Here is a 12917-nt window from a genome sequence, read left to right as displayed (position 1 = left end):
CCACTTAGGGTAAAAAAAAAATGTGGACAGACTACACTGAGGTCACCAGGTGCGGTCTGGGTGGTTCTCTGGGGAGTAAATATGGCCTCTGGGAGAGCCCTCTTGCAGACACACACTTATGCATCCCAGGGCTGATGGTGCAAAAGAGACTTTAGAAAATACCAACTAGCATAAATATTCCAGCTATGTGTAGGCCTAATGGGGAGCCAGATACAACCACAGTCTAAGGTGGGGGAGGGGCGAGAATCAAATACACAAATAAACCAAAATGTTTTCACAGGTCATCCGGAGACCAAATCCTACAGCTCCTAGGCTTTGCCCATGACACCTACCCAGGGAGGCCACGGAGAGGAGTCTGTGGAACTTTTAAGAAATGGGGACCTTTAGGAAGAGCCCTTCTTTCCCTGGAAGCTGACCCCAGCTCTCTGGTTACCTGGCCCTCTGATTTCTCCTGAGTAGGACTTGATCTTCATTCACAAAAGGATGTAAATGTCCAGCAATAGCCTAAATGATGACCCTTGGTGGGAATGTAATAATCAGGTAGAGATTTGAGATCCAGTCAGATAAAAGGGGGAGAAGGCAATGGCACCCCACTCCAGTATTCTTGCCTGGAAAATCCCATGGACGGAGGAGCCTGGTGGGCTGCAGTCCATGGGATCGCTAAGAGTCGAACACAACTGAGCGACTTCACTTTCACTTTTCACTTTCATGCATTAGAGAAGGCAATGGCAACCCACTCCAGTGTTCTTGCCTGGAGAATCCCAGGGACAGGGAAGCCTCGTGGGCTACGGTCTATGGAGTCGCACAGAGTTGGACACTACTGAAGTGACTTAGCAGTAGCAGCAGCAGCAGATAAAAGGGCTCACTCAGGACATTGGAAGGGACTTGGCCCAAATCAAAGGAGCTTTAAAAAAAAAAGCACAAATAAATAAGATTAACACAAAAAATCCATGACAAAGTCTCAAACTTTTAATACAAACAGGATCTGAGCCTGTGCTTCTGTGACCCTACCCTGCTTGCAGAACCTTGATCCAGCACCTATTCCAATAAAGGTTTATTTACAAAAATAGGCAGACAGCCCATGAGCCATAGTTTGCTGAACTGCATGAAAACGTTACTGAGTTTCAGGGCACCCTTTCCATTCTGTGTGCAAGGTGAAGCTGCACTGGCCTCACCCAGGATCTGGGGGTGGGGGATCCTCCAGGGCTTCCCAGGGTGCTCGTGGCATAGCCTTGTGGCTGAGGCACTGGACCTGCCTGTCTGACCATCTTCAGCTCTCCAGAGACTAAAGGAGCAATACTGTTCACCTTTGCACGAAAAAGCTACCCCCAAAACTTAATGGCTTAAAACAACAATTTATGGGACTTCCCTAGGCTTCCCAGGTGGCACGAATGGTAAAGCTCCCACCTGCCAATGCAGGAGACATAAGAGACGCAGGTTCAGTTCCCGGGTAGGGGAGATCCCCTGGAGGAAGGCATGGCAACCCACCTGCAGTATTCGTCTCTGGAGAATCCTATGGACAGAGGAGCCTGGTGGGCTACAGTCCATAATGTTGCAAAGAGTCAGTCGTGACTAAAGCGACGCACTGGTGGTGCAGTGGCTAAGACTCTGAGCTCTCAACGCTCAGGTTCAACCCTTGGTCAAGGAACTAGATCCTACATGTGGCAACTAAGTCCACATGTGGCAGCTAAAGATCCTGCATGCCACAACGAAGATCTAAGACCTGGCACAGACAGATAAATATTTTAAAAATCTGTGAGTGTCGCAGTTATGTGGATCCGTGGTGGGGCTGGGCCCAGATGGACAGCTCTCTCGGGCTCAGCTGGACCTAGATGCACATCTGTGATGAGAGGGCAGTCGAGGGCCTCACTCAGGTCTGGCAGCTGGCTGTGGGCTGGATCCTGGGTTCACCCTCCGGCAAATTAGCTCAGGCTCGTTCGCCTGGTGCTCTCAGGACATCTGCAATGAGAGAGATCAAGCCCGCATGCTGTTCAGGTTTCTACCTGCACCACATTTGCTGCTCTCCTATTGGCCAGTGCAGGTCTCACGGCCAAGGCCTAGTCTCTGCAGAGGGACTAAAAGGAAACAAAGACAAACCCAATAGGACTGCAACAATCTGCCCCAGAGAGGGTGTTCAGAACTTACGCATCTCAGAATCAAATCTTCCCGGATGAATTTTCCACCAGGGCATAACCTCTCCATTTTAATTCAGTTCAACATATCCTGGGGGACTGTTCTGCATTGGGTTGTGGGGGGTTGTGATTGTGTTAAATTAGCATCGGTTAGCTTGAACTCTGGTGAAGGGAAAGTGCAATGGAGACAGTCCGGGGGAGGCACACGGCTCTCTTGGGAGTGGAGGGTCCTGGGAGGCGGGGGAGACTGTGTCACAAGGCCCTTGGGGAAGCCCTGTTGGAAACTTAGCTGCAAGCTGCAGGCTGCACTGGGCCATGCACTGGTGAGTAGGCTGGGATCAGTTCCAGGACCCTGCAGCCTCCCTTAGCCACACAGAGCATGTGCCGCCGCAACATCCTAGAGAAGCTCAGTTAAACTTGAAGCAGGAGACACAGTTCCGCTGGCCAGCGAGTTGCCATCCATCTTCTAGGAGGAATCCCTGGACTCTGCAGATAGCCAGGGTTCAGGGCAGGCAACAGTGCCAGATTGAAGCCATGGGCAGATTTCCAGGAGGTTGTGGAATTTGGAGAAAGTCAGGTCTAGAGACACCTACCCAGAGTCGTAAATTAAGGTGTCAGTGGAAGCCTGGGGGTGGATAGAATCTCAGAGGAGAGGACTGGAGAAATAAGAAACCTGGGGCAGAACCAGGGGTGAGAGAAGAAAGAGGGCCTGCTGCAGGAGACAGTCTCCAGGGAGGGGGCGGCCTGGGAACACGCGCTGTAGAACCAGGGGAGGAAAGCAGTGCATGGCGGGTGGTCACCATGGCCAGAGCCGGAGGAGGCGGGGCTGCCTGAGGACACATTCCAGGGAGCAGTCCTGGGCCAGAGGTCAGCCTGGCCCGGGAAGAACTGAGGTGACCAGTTAGATGCTAGAGGCGTTGAGGTCGGGGAGCTTGGCTGGAGAAGGACAAGGTGATGGCATGACCTCTCAGAGGGGCAACTGGAGCCAAGGCCACCGAGCAGTGGACCTAAGTCGCTGGGAGCAGGGTGTCCACCAGGCCCTGAGCCAGGTCCACCTGGAGGGAGACAGTGGTATTCTGGAGCCAGCTCGTACCTGCTCGCTACATTTTCAGGAGTTCCATGAGCTGGTGTTGAAGACAGCCGGTTCCAAAGCTCAATTTTACAAACTTAAAATTAGGGATTTCCCTGACAGTCCAGTGGTCAAGACTTTGCCTTCCAATGCAGGAGGTACAGGCTCGATCCCTGGTCAGGAAGTTAAGATCCCACATGCCTCAAGGGCAAAAAACAAAACAGAAGCAATATTGTAACAAAGCCAATAAAGACTTTAAAAATGGTCCACATCAAAAAGAATCATTTTAAAAAATTAAATCAGTCAGTTCAGTTCAGTCACTCAGTCATGTCCGACTCTTTGCAACCTCATGGACTGGAGCACAGCAGGCTTCCCTGTCCAGCACCATCTCCCAGAGCTTGCTCAAACTCATGTCCATTGAGTTGATGATGCCATCCAACCATCTCATCCTCTGTCGTCCCCTTCTCCTCCTGCCTTCAATCTTTCCCAGCATCATGGAATTTTCCAGTGAGTCAGTTCTTTGCATTAGGTGGCCAAATGGAGCTTCAGCTTCAGCATCAGTCCTGCCAATGAATATTCAGGACTGATTTCCATTAGGATTCACTGGTTTGATCTCCTTGAAGTCCAGGGGATTCTCAAGAGCCTTCTTCAATACCACAGTTCAAAAGCATCAATTCTTTGGCACTCAGCTTTCTTTATGGTCTCTTACATCCATACATGACTACTGGAAAAACCATAGCTTTGACTAGACAGACCTTTGTAGGCAAAATAATGCCTATGCTTTTTAATATGTTGTCTAGGTCGGTCACAGCTTTTCTTCCAAGGAGCAAATGTCTTTTAATTTCATGGCTGTGGTCACCATCTGCAGTGATTTTGGAGCCCAAGAAAATAAAGTCTGTCACTGTTTCCATTGTTTCCCCATCTATTTGCCATGAAGTGATGGGACAGGATGCCATGATCTTCGTTTTTTGATTGTTGAGTTTTAAGCCAGTTTTTTCACTCTCTTCTTTCACTTTCATCAAGAGGTTCTTCAGTTCCTCTTTGCTTTCTGCCATAAGGATGGTGTTATCCGCATATCTGAGGTTACTGATATTTCTCCCAGCAATCTTGATTCCAGCTTGTGCTGGAATCAAACCCCTTATGATTATACAGTAGAAGTGACAAATAGATTCCAGGGATTAGATCTGATAGAATGCCTGAAGAACTCAGGACAGAGATTCCTGGTGTTGTACAGGAGGCAGTGATCAAGACCATCCCCAAGAAAAAGAAATGCAAAAAGGCAAAATGGTTGTCTGAGGAGGCCTTACAAATACCTGTGAAAAGAAGAGAAGCTAAAGGCAAAGGAGAAAAGGAAAGATAGAACCATCTGAATGCAGAATTCCAAAGAATAACAAGGAGAGATAAGAAAGCCTTCTTCAGTGATCAGTGAAAAGATACAGAGGAAAAAATTAGAATGGGAAAGACTAGAGATCTCTTCAAGAAAATTAGAGACACCAAGGGAACATTTCATGCAAAGATGGGCACAATAAAGGACAGAAATAGTATGGACCTAACAGAAGCAGAAGATATTAAGAAGAGGTGGCAAGAATACACAAAACTATACAAAAAAGATCTTAATGACCCAGATAACCACAATGGCGGGATCACTCACCTAGAGCCAGACATCCTGGAATGCGAAGTCAAGTGAGCCTTAGGAACCATCACTACGAACAAAGCTAGTGGAGGAGATGGAATCCCAGTTGAGCTATTTCAAATCCTGAAAGATGATGCTGTGAAAGTGCTGCACTCAGTATGCCAGCAAATTTGGAAAACTCAGCAGTGTCCACAGTTTCTTTCCCAGAGAAAGGCAATGCCAAAGAATGTTCAAACTACTGCACAGTTGCACTCATCTCACATGCTAGCAAAGTAATACTCAGAATTCTCCAAGCCAGGCTTCAGCAATACGTGAACTGTGAACTTCCAAATGTTCCAGCTAGTTTTAGAAAAGGCAGAGGAACCAGAGATCAAATTGCCAACACCCGTTGGATCATACAAAAAGCAAGAGAGTTCCAGAAAAACATCTACTTCTGCTTTATTGACTACACCAAAGCCTTTGACTATGTGGATCACAACAAACTGTGGAAAATTCTTCAAGAGATGGGAATACCAGACCATCTGACTGCCTCCTGAGAAATCTGTATGCAGGTCAAGAAGCAAGTTAGAACTGGACATGGAACAACAGATTGGTTCCAAGTTGGGAAAGAAGTACGTCAAGGCTGTATATTGTCACCCTGCTTATTTAACTTCTATGCAGAGTACATCATGGGAAATGCTGGGCTGGATGAAGCACAAGCTGGAATCAAGATTGCTGGGAGAAAAAAACTAAATAATTTCTATTAAAAATAAAAGTAATAAATGCTAAAATCTCATCCCTTCCTAATTGTACCATTTACCATTGTCTGCATCCTGGAGGGTACTTACACTGTGTTGTATTAACATCCGTATAGGGGGAGATAGTGCTTCCCTCACAGCTCAGATGGTAAAGGATCTGCCTACAATGCAGAAGACCAGGGTTCAATCGTGGGCTGGGAAAATCCCCTGGAAAAGGAAATGGCTACCCACTCCAGTATTCTTGCCTGGAAAATTCCATGGACATTGGAGCCTGGCAGGCTATGATCCATGGGGTCACAAAAGAGTTGGACGTGACTGAGTGACTCACACTTTCACTTCACAAACCAGGGCACCCCGCCCTCCCCACCCTCAGTGCAGCCTGAAGCAGAAGGTTGGGTGGATCAGAGACAAGGTGGAAGGAGCAGGGCAGTGTGTTCCCTGGCATGGCACACCCTAAAGATGGCAAGTAAAAGGGACAGGTGATGGCTACATCACTCCACGACCAGGCCTTTGCCCTGCCGGAGCCTTCCGTCTGAGTCATGTGCCAACTGAGGGTGATGTCCAGTGACCCAGGGTGTCCTTGGACACCTCCCTCTTGGCACACTGCTGCTGCTTGCCCTTCAGCAATCTCCGTGCCACCTAGAAACACACACACTGTGTGTGCTCAAGGGTGTGACACTGCTCCTGCCCACCCATCATCATGGCGGGTCACCCTCCCAAGGAGCCAGGAGGGCTTCCCTAGCTACACTCCTAGGACTTTGTGATCTGGTTCTTCAATGCCCAGGTGGGGACACTGACAGGGTCAGGAGCAGATAAGTGTGGATGCCCTGCTCACACCAGCAGCACTCAGGCCAGGCTTGACCTCAGGCAACAGCATCTTCAAGAGAGAAGCCAGGCAGAGGGTCTCAGTGACTTGTAAGTCCAGAGGGGCAGAGTCTGCGTGTCCTGGAGACTGGTTGCACTGGGAGAAGACAGGCATAGAGCCTGGTTAAGTTGTCTGAGCCAAAGACAAGAAGAGCAGGAGTAAAAGTGGCCAGGACATGAGCTGGGGAGACACGAGCCCCGGGAGGAAGGCCAGTCTTCCAGGGCCCCACCTGGGAAGCAGCGTGACTAGGGGCTTGGAGCCTCCTGGGAACACCTGGCTCTGGGGCTTGAGGATCGATTTATAGCCTCGTGTGAGCCTCCTAGCTGGACTGTTTTCTGGGGGACCCAGTTTCTGAGCCCAAAGTCCCACAGACAAGACCCCTGGGCAGAGAGGCCCAGAGGCTGGGAGAGTGTTGGGTGTGGGCTCCCAGGCAGGGAGTCAGTGACCAGGACTTGCCCTTCACTGAGGGCATGGAAAAGACCCTGATGCTGGGAAAGATTGAAGGCGGGAGGAGAAGGGGATGACAGAGGATGAGATGGTTGGATGGCATCACTGACTGAATGGACATGAGTTTGAGTCAACTCCGGGAGTTGGTGACGGACAGGGAGACCTGGCATGCTGCAGTCCATGGGGTCGCAAAGAGTCGGACACGACTGAGCGACTGTACTGAACTGAACTAGAGGGCATGGAGAGGAGGGAGGAGGGAAAAGTGAAAAAACACAAAATTCAGGCAAAAGGAAGGATTTCTGAGGTTTCAGGGACCCTGAGGGGGAGCTCATGGAAATAGGGAAGGAGGTGGGAACCTGGCTCTCACTGGACCACCTTGGAACACCAAGGAGAACAAGTCCCCCATCATCAGAAAGGGATCTGGGCTGGGCCAGGCCAGACCCTCCCCTGAGCAACCTGAGTGCCTGCACCTTGGCAACTGGACCATTGTCCGATGACTACAAAGAGAGGGGAAGAATGGAGGTAGTTGCACTTCCATTACAATGACTTCAAGGAGGATTTAGCACTAAGAAGGGTGCAGGGGGCCAGCCAGCGAAGGAGAGCCTTGACCCACAGGCTGCAGAGGCACCACCAAATCTGGGGGGTAGGGCAGTGTCACCCAACATCCGGACATGGACGTTGTGACACTCTGCCGTAACATCTGAGGGCCATCCCACCTGTGCCTGGGATTCCTTGACGATCAGAAATTGGGATACTACCATGATAGCTCAGCTGGTAAAGAATCCGCCTGCAATGCAGGAGACCCCAGTTCAATTTCTGGGTCAGGAAGATCCACTGGAGGAGGGATAGACTACCCACTCCAGTACACTCGAGCTTCCCTGGTGGCTCAGATGGTAAAGAATTTGCCTGCAATGCGGGAGACCTGGGTTCGATTCCCTAGGTCGGTAAGATCCTTTGGAGGAAGGCATGGCCACCCACTCCAGTATCCTTGCCTGGAGAATTCCAGGGACAGAGGAGCCTGGCCGGCTACAGTCCATGGGGTCACAGAGACTCGGACAGGACTGAGCAACTAAGCACAGCGCAGCACACGGGATGCCTGAGCAGACTCCCTCCAAATAGGGTGGCATCTCCTTCCCTACCGGCAACCACACGGTCCAAAGGGAAATCCCACTCTCCGCCTTGCCCCTGCCCTCTGAAGTCATGCATGGCAGGAGGTGGGCTGGAGCCTCAGGGGTCAGGCCCCAGGGCCCCTCTCCCTCTGGACAACAAAGCTGAAGTGCTGGCTGCCCAGGCTAAGTCCCCTTCTGCAGGAGCAGAGAAGGAGATGCCACTGAGGAGGAGACAGAGGCGTGATCCCTGGGCAGAGTCTGCTTGCAGATGTCTCCAGCAACACCATGACCTTTTCTGCTTACCTGGGCCAGTAAGTCACCAACAAATCCCTGCTTTGTTGATTGGTTAATGATTCTTCAGGTTGGGTGTCACTTTCGTGTATGCGTTTGCATGCTCAATCACTCAGCCATGTTCCAGTCTTTCATGACCCCATGGACTGTAGCCCGCCAGGCTCCTCATCCATTGGATTTTCCAGGCAAGAAAACTGGAGCAGGTTGACATTTCCTTCTCCAGGAGGGTGTCACTTACTAGCAACCAAAACAGTGACCCCACCTGCTTAGATGTGGGCTGCCATCAGGCTCTGCTGGCCACATTACTCCCAATTTTTCTTCCAAACCCACCTTCTTTTAGCAGCTGGGGAAAAGCGTCTCTAACTCAACTTGTGAATTTTTTCTTGTGCAACCGCCCTCCCTCCCACCCACCCACCCACACACGGAAGTGCTCCCCACCTGGCCCTCAGGAAGTGTGGTCTGATGTTGCGACTCTGCCCCTCAGCCTCGGGTCCCTTCAGGGAAATGTCATCTGATTGTGTCCCTGGTGATGCTTCAGCAACAAATACTGCCTTACGAAGTCCCAAACCACTCGCCCTTGAATTCTTGTAAGAACAACTTTACCTGTATGGTTTTTGCAAAATGGTGAGGACCCCCTCTGTGGGCTTCCCTGGTAGCTCAGACAGCAAATAATTTGCCTGCAATTTAGGAGACCCATGTTTGATCCATGGGTTGGGAAGATCCCCTGGAAAAGAGAATGGCTACCCACTCCAGTATTCTTGCCTGAAGAATCCCATGGACAGAGGAGACGGGTGGGCTATACAGTCCATGGGGTCACAAAGAGTCAGACATGACTGAGTGACTAACACACCCTCTGTGACAAACAAAAGACTAGGAAGGGACAAGAATGGGACCCATGAGGCCAGGTATGAAAGTGAAAATCGTTCAGTCGTGTCCAACTCTGTGATCCCATGGACCGTGTCCATGGAATTCTCCAGGCCAGATTACTCAAGTGGGTAGCCTTTCCCTTCTCCAGGGGATCTTCCCAACCCAGGGGTTGAACCCAGGTCTTCTGCATTTCAGGTGGATTCTTTACCAGCTAAGCCACAAGGGAAGCCCTGGGGAATCAGCAAAAGGAGTTAAGGTGGGACCAGGAGGCCACTGCAGGCCAACCTCAAGGTCTTGTGAGGACTAGACTCCCTCCACAGCTTCCATTGTGAGGGTCAGGGTTTCCGCAAGGATCCTGAGGTCACCATAAGGCAGGAGCAGCAGCAGGTCAAGCAAACTGAACCCAAAAGTCCAAGGTCATAGTTGTAGTTAAATAACATCTTCACAGAAACTCAGTCTGACCCAGGGATAAAATACACCACCTCCTTTTTCCTGCATGGCTCTGTGGCTAACAAAAAAGTTTTCTGCCAGAAGGTAAGGCACCCAACTGGTGCCTAGGGTGGGCCAGGCAGGCAGAAAATGCCCTCACAGGTGTTTCTACCAACCACACCCCCCGGCACCCCGAACGGCTCTGGCCTTGTCCTCTCTCTGTGTGTCCTGGAGCTGACCTTCCACGACTGGGGCTCCAGGCAGCAACCCCCACCCCCTGTGCTGTGTGCTGTGCTGGTCATCTTCTGCCGTTAGAGCATCAGGTCCAGGACCCACTTTTCTTTTCTCCTTTGTTGGTTTGCCAACATCCATAATCAAACATCTGTAATCAGTGGCTCCCCCATGCCCGCAGTGACCCTCCCGTGTGAGACATGGAGCACTTCCTGCCATATCAACAAACAAGGACGTCACAGCCACCAGTGATTGCAGCCCTGCAATATGAGCCAGTGAGTCCTGAGGAAACTCAGGAAAGAAAAGAAGGCCTGCCACCCAACTGCCATCAAACTGCAGTCACTCCCTATGGTGAGCCCTGAGGAAACTCAGGATGTGAAAACACAGGACACTGGCCCCAGATAGCTGAGGTGAATATCAAAGGAACTATTTCAGTGAGCCCAGACTCCTGCGTCTTCCATACACAGAAAAGCACTAAATTCCTTAACTTGGGTTATCTGATTTTCTTCAATTAACAATCATCTTTTGATGTTCCAACTCCCTGCTCTTTGTTACAAACCTTCTATATAACCCGGATCCCCGCCTTGCCTCCTCAGAGCAGTTCTCTCAAGGTTGCTTGAGATGCTGCCTCCAGCCTTGAAGTCCTAAAAATTCCCACCAAATAAAACAAAACTTTCAACTTTTAGGTTGTGGATATTTTTTAAGTCTGCTCATGTTAAGGAAAGATCCTGGATCCAATTGTCCAGAATTATATGGGGGGGCGGATGGTGGCTAGCTCTGAAAATGGTTTTATCCACTCCTGCCCTTCACCCCAGCCCTCACCGGCCTGCTTCCTCCCAGCCCTCCTGTCTCATCTTTCCGGGGATCCGACCAATCTCCCAGTGCCTGCTCCAGACAGATGACAATCTGGGAGAGTGGAAGGGCACCAGGGACTCCATCCAGCAATGAGGTCTAAGCAGCAAGAAGGGGACTGACCACCTGTCCTTCTCTGTCCTTGGGTGCCTCTGGCTCCTTAAATTCTGGAAGTGGAAATGGTATCCTGGGTCTAATGTCAGCCTCAAACCAAGACCAAACCAAGATATGCGGGCTCCAGTTAAGGCATGTACAATCAGCCTCCTGTTTGCCCTCCGAAATGAAAGTAACAACAGAAACAGGATAAATAGTCATTGTTTGTTTCTTGTAAACACCTTGAAGTAACAGTCAAGGCAATAGTCAGGGCAATAGTCATGGCAAGGACAAAGAGGGACAAAATCCTTTTTGAGTAAAAGATTAAGGGATCTCTGCTTCCCCCTCTTTTGGGACAAGGGAGACACTACACATGCACAGAAAGGCTCCTTGTGGGTCAAAAGTCAAGAGATAACACCAAGCCCTAATGAGTCTTGATCCTCCCAGAAGCCTTCACTTCGAGATCCGTCTTGACTGAGGGGTGCGTGTGTACCCAGGAGAGGGTCTCAGGGTAGGTCAGGTGTGGATAAAGAAACCAGATAGATGGCCTGAAGGAAGAAAAGGACCCGAAAGAACTACCCTATATAAATGACTTAACCTCCTCTTTACTGTGCTCCTCATCACAGGGTGGGACACCCACGCCCTTTCTCTCCCCATGTGCATCTCTGCTTTGCTTCTGTCTTAACTAAAATAAACCAACCATTTCTCTATGCGTTCTCCCACTTGCTGTTGTGCTGTGTTGTACCTACATTTACAGCTTCTGTCTCTGTGACAAATGCATTTTTTACTGAGGGCAAAGATCCAGGGAAAAATAGCCTCTAGCCCTTGCTGGTCTGGTGGCTAGGATTCCTGGTTTTCTTCCAGGCTACCCAAGCTCAATTCCCGGGCAGAAAATTAAGATCTCACTTCACTGAGAGGCAACTGCTCACTGTTGCCTCGCCCGAGATCAGGAAGGGGCATTGAGCTCAGTTTCATTGGTCAAGCAGGACTGGGTGTGGGGTTTCACCTTCTCAAAGCAGCTCTAGCTGCAAGAAGGCAGGAAAGACCAGTAGAAAGGCGGGCCTCACAGCTTCGTTTCTTCTGCTGTCCAAGCCCAAGGGGGAGGCCGCACAGGTGGGCAGCTACCTGCAGCCCAGACAGTTTGGCGCATGGCGCCACCATGTCTGTGCCCAGCTTCTCTTGGCAAGACTGGATCAGAGGTCTCTCAACACCGGACAGGATCATATCAGCCTCTTATTCCTGGCTGAAGGATGCCCTTCCACGGTGCCAGGAGCAGACTGGGGCCTCCACTGGGACAGTGGTCCAGCGCCCTGAAGTATGTATCACACCTCGTACTTGTTAACACTTTCTGGGCAGAGTTGGGCTTCCTGAGACCTTGCCGTGTGCTGGGGCTGGGGAGAGGAAAGCAAGACCAGCAGGGGGTGCCATGGAAGGAGTGGGGGGCCTGGGGCTGGGAGGCTTGCCCAGGCCCAGGTGGAAGTCGGGGACCCACACCCACGATGGAAGAAGACCCTGAGGGCCCCTGAGGAGGGGTCAGGCCCCAGGAGACACAGGGCTGGGCTGCTCCTGCCTTTCTTTCCCTGGCCAACATCCCACGTGTGCTTTGGCCCCCTCCTGCCCTTCCCCACTCACCTCCATTCCTCCTTGGGCCTCCATTGGGACCCCAGCTTCCAAGAGACCTTTCTCTCTCCTTTTATCACAGCACAGACACCCTGGGGGTCCTTGCTGGGAGCTCTGGAAGGGCAGAGAGGGCCTGGGCATCTTCCCAGTGTCCTGCAGAGTGGGCATGGTATACCTGAACTTGCAGAAGTCACAGGGCAGGGCTGACACCCTGTCTCGAGAGCTCCAAGGTGCCACTTCATCTAGGACAACCCCCTGAGCCCCGCCCTTAAGGCCCCTCCTGGCTGGGGCTCAACTCTCCTCCCCACAAACCACACATCCCTTCAGGGAGCCCATGTCTAGTTGCTTCTTCTTCTTTTTAGTGGTTTTATCTCTGAGGTATCATTAACATACAGTCAACTCGATTGTGTCAAGTGTATGATGTGATCAGTTCTGATAGATGTGAACACCCACAACACCATCTTCCACAAGCAGCAGAGTGAAGAGATATATCACTCCAAGAGATTTCCTCCAGCTTCTGGTAACCTTTTCCTTCCCCGCTC

General features: G+C 50.8%; 1 long non-coding RNA gene across 1 annotated transcript; it reads right to left on the bottom strand.

Annotated features, from left to right (window-relative positions):
- Window positions 1-947: 947 nt before the first annotated feature.
- Window positions 948-12620, bottom strand: LOC147377689 (uncharacterized). Its single transcript, XR_015140417.1, has 2 exons — window positions 12388-12620; window positions 948-1959 (listed from the first exon to the last, which is right to left on the bottom strand). It is a non-coding gene; the product is annotated as an uncharacterized LOC147377689 (long non-coding RNA).
- Window positions 12621-12917: the final 297 nt, after the last annotated feature.

Source organism: Bos grunniens, chromosome 2, assembly GCF_055505025.1.
Source record: "Bos grunniens cultivar Pamir isolate PY7600 chromosome 2, Bosgru_T2T1.0, whole genome shotgun sequence".
Taxonomy (NCBI): domain Eukaryota; kingdom Metazoa; phylum Chordata; class Mammalia; order Artiodactyla; family Bovidae; genus Bos; species Bos grunniens.
The sequence above is the reverse complement of the archived record's forward strand: the minus strand, read 5'-3'. Positions and strand labels throughout refer to the sequence as shown.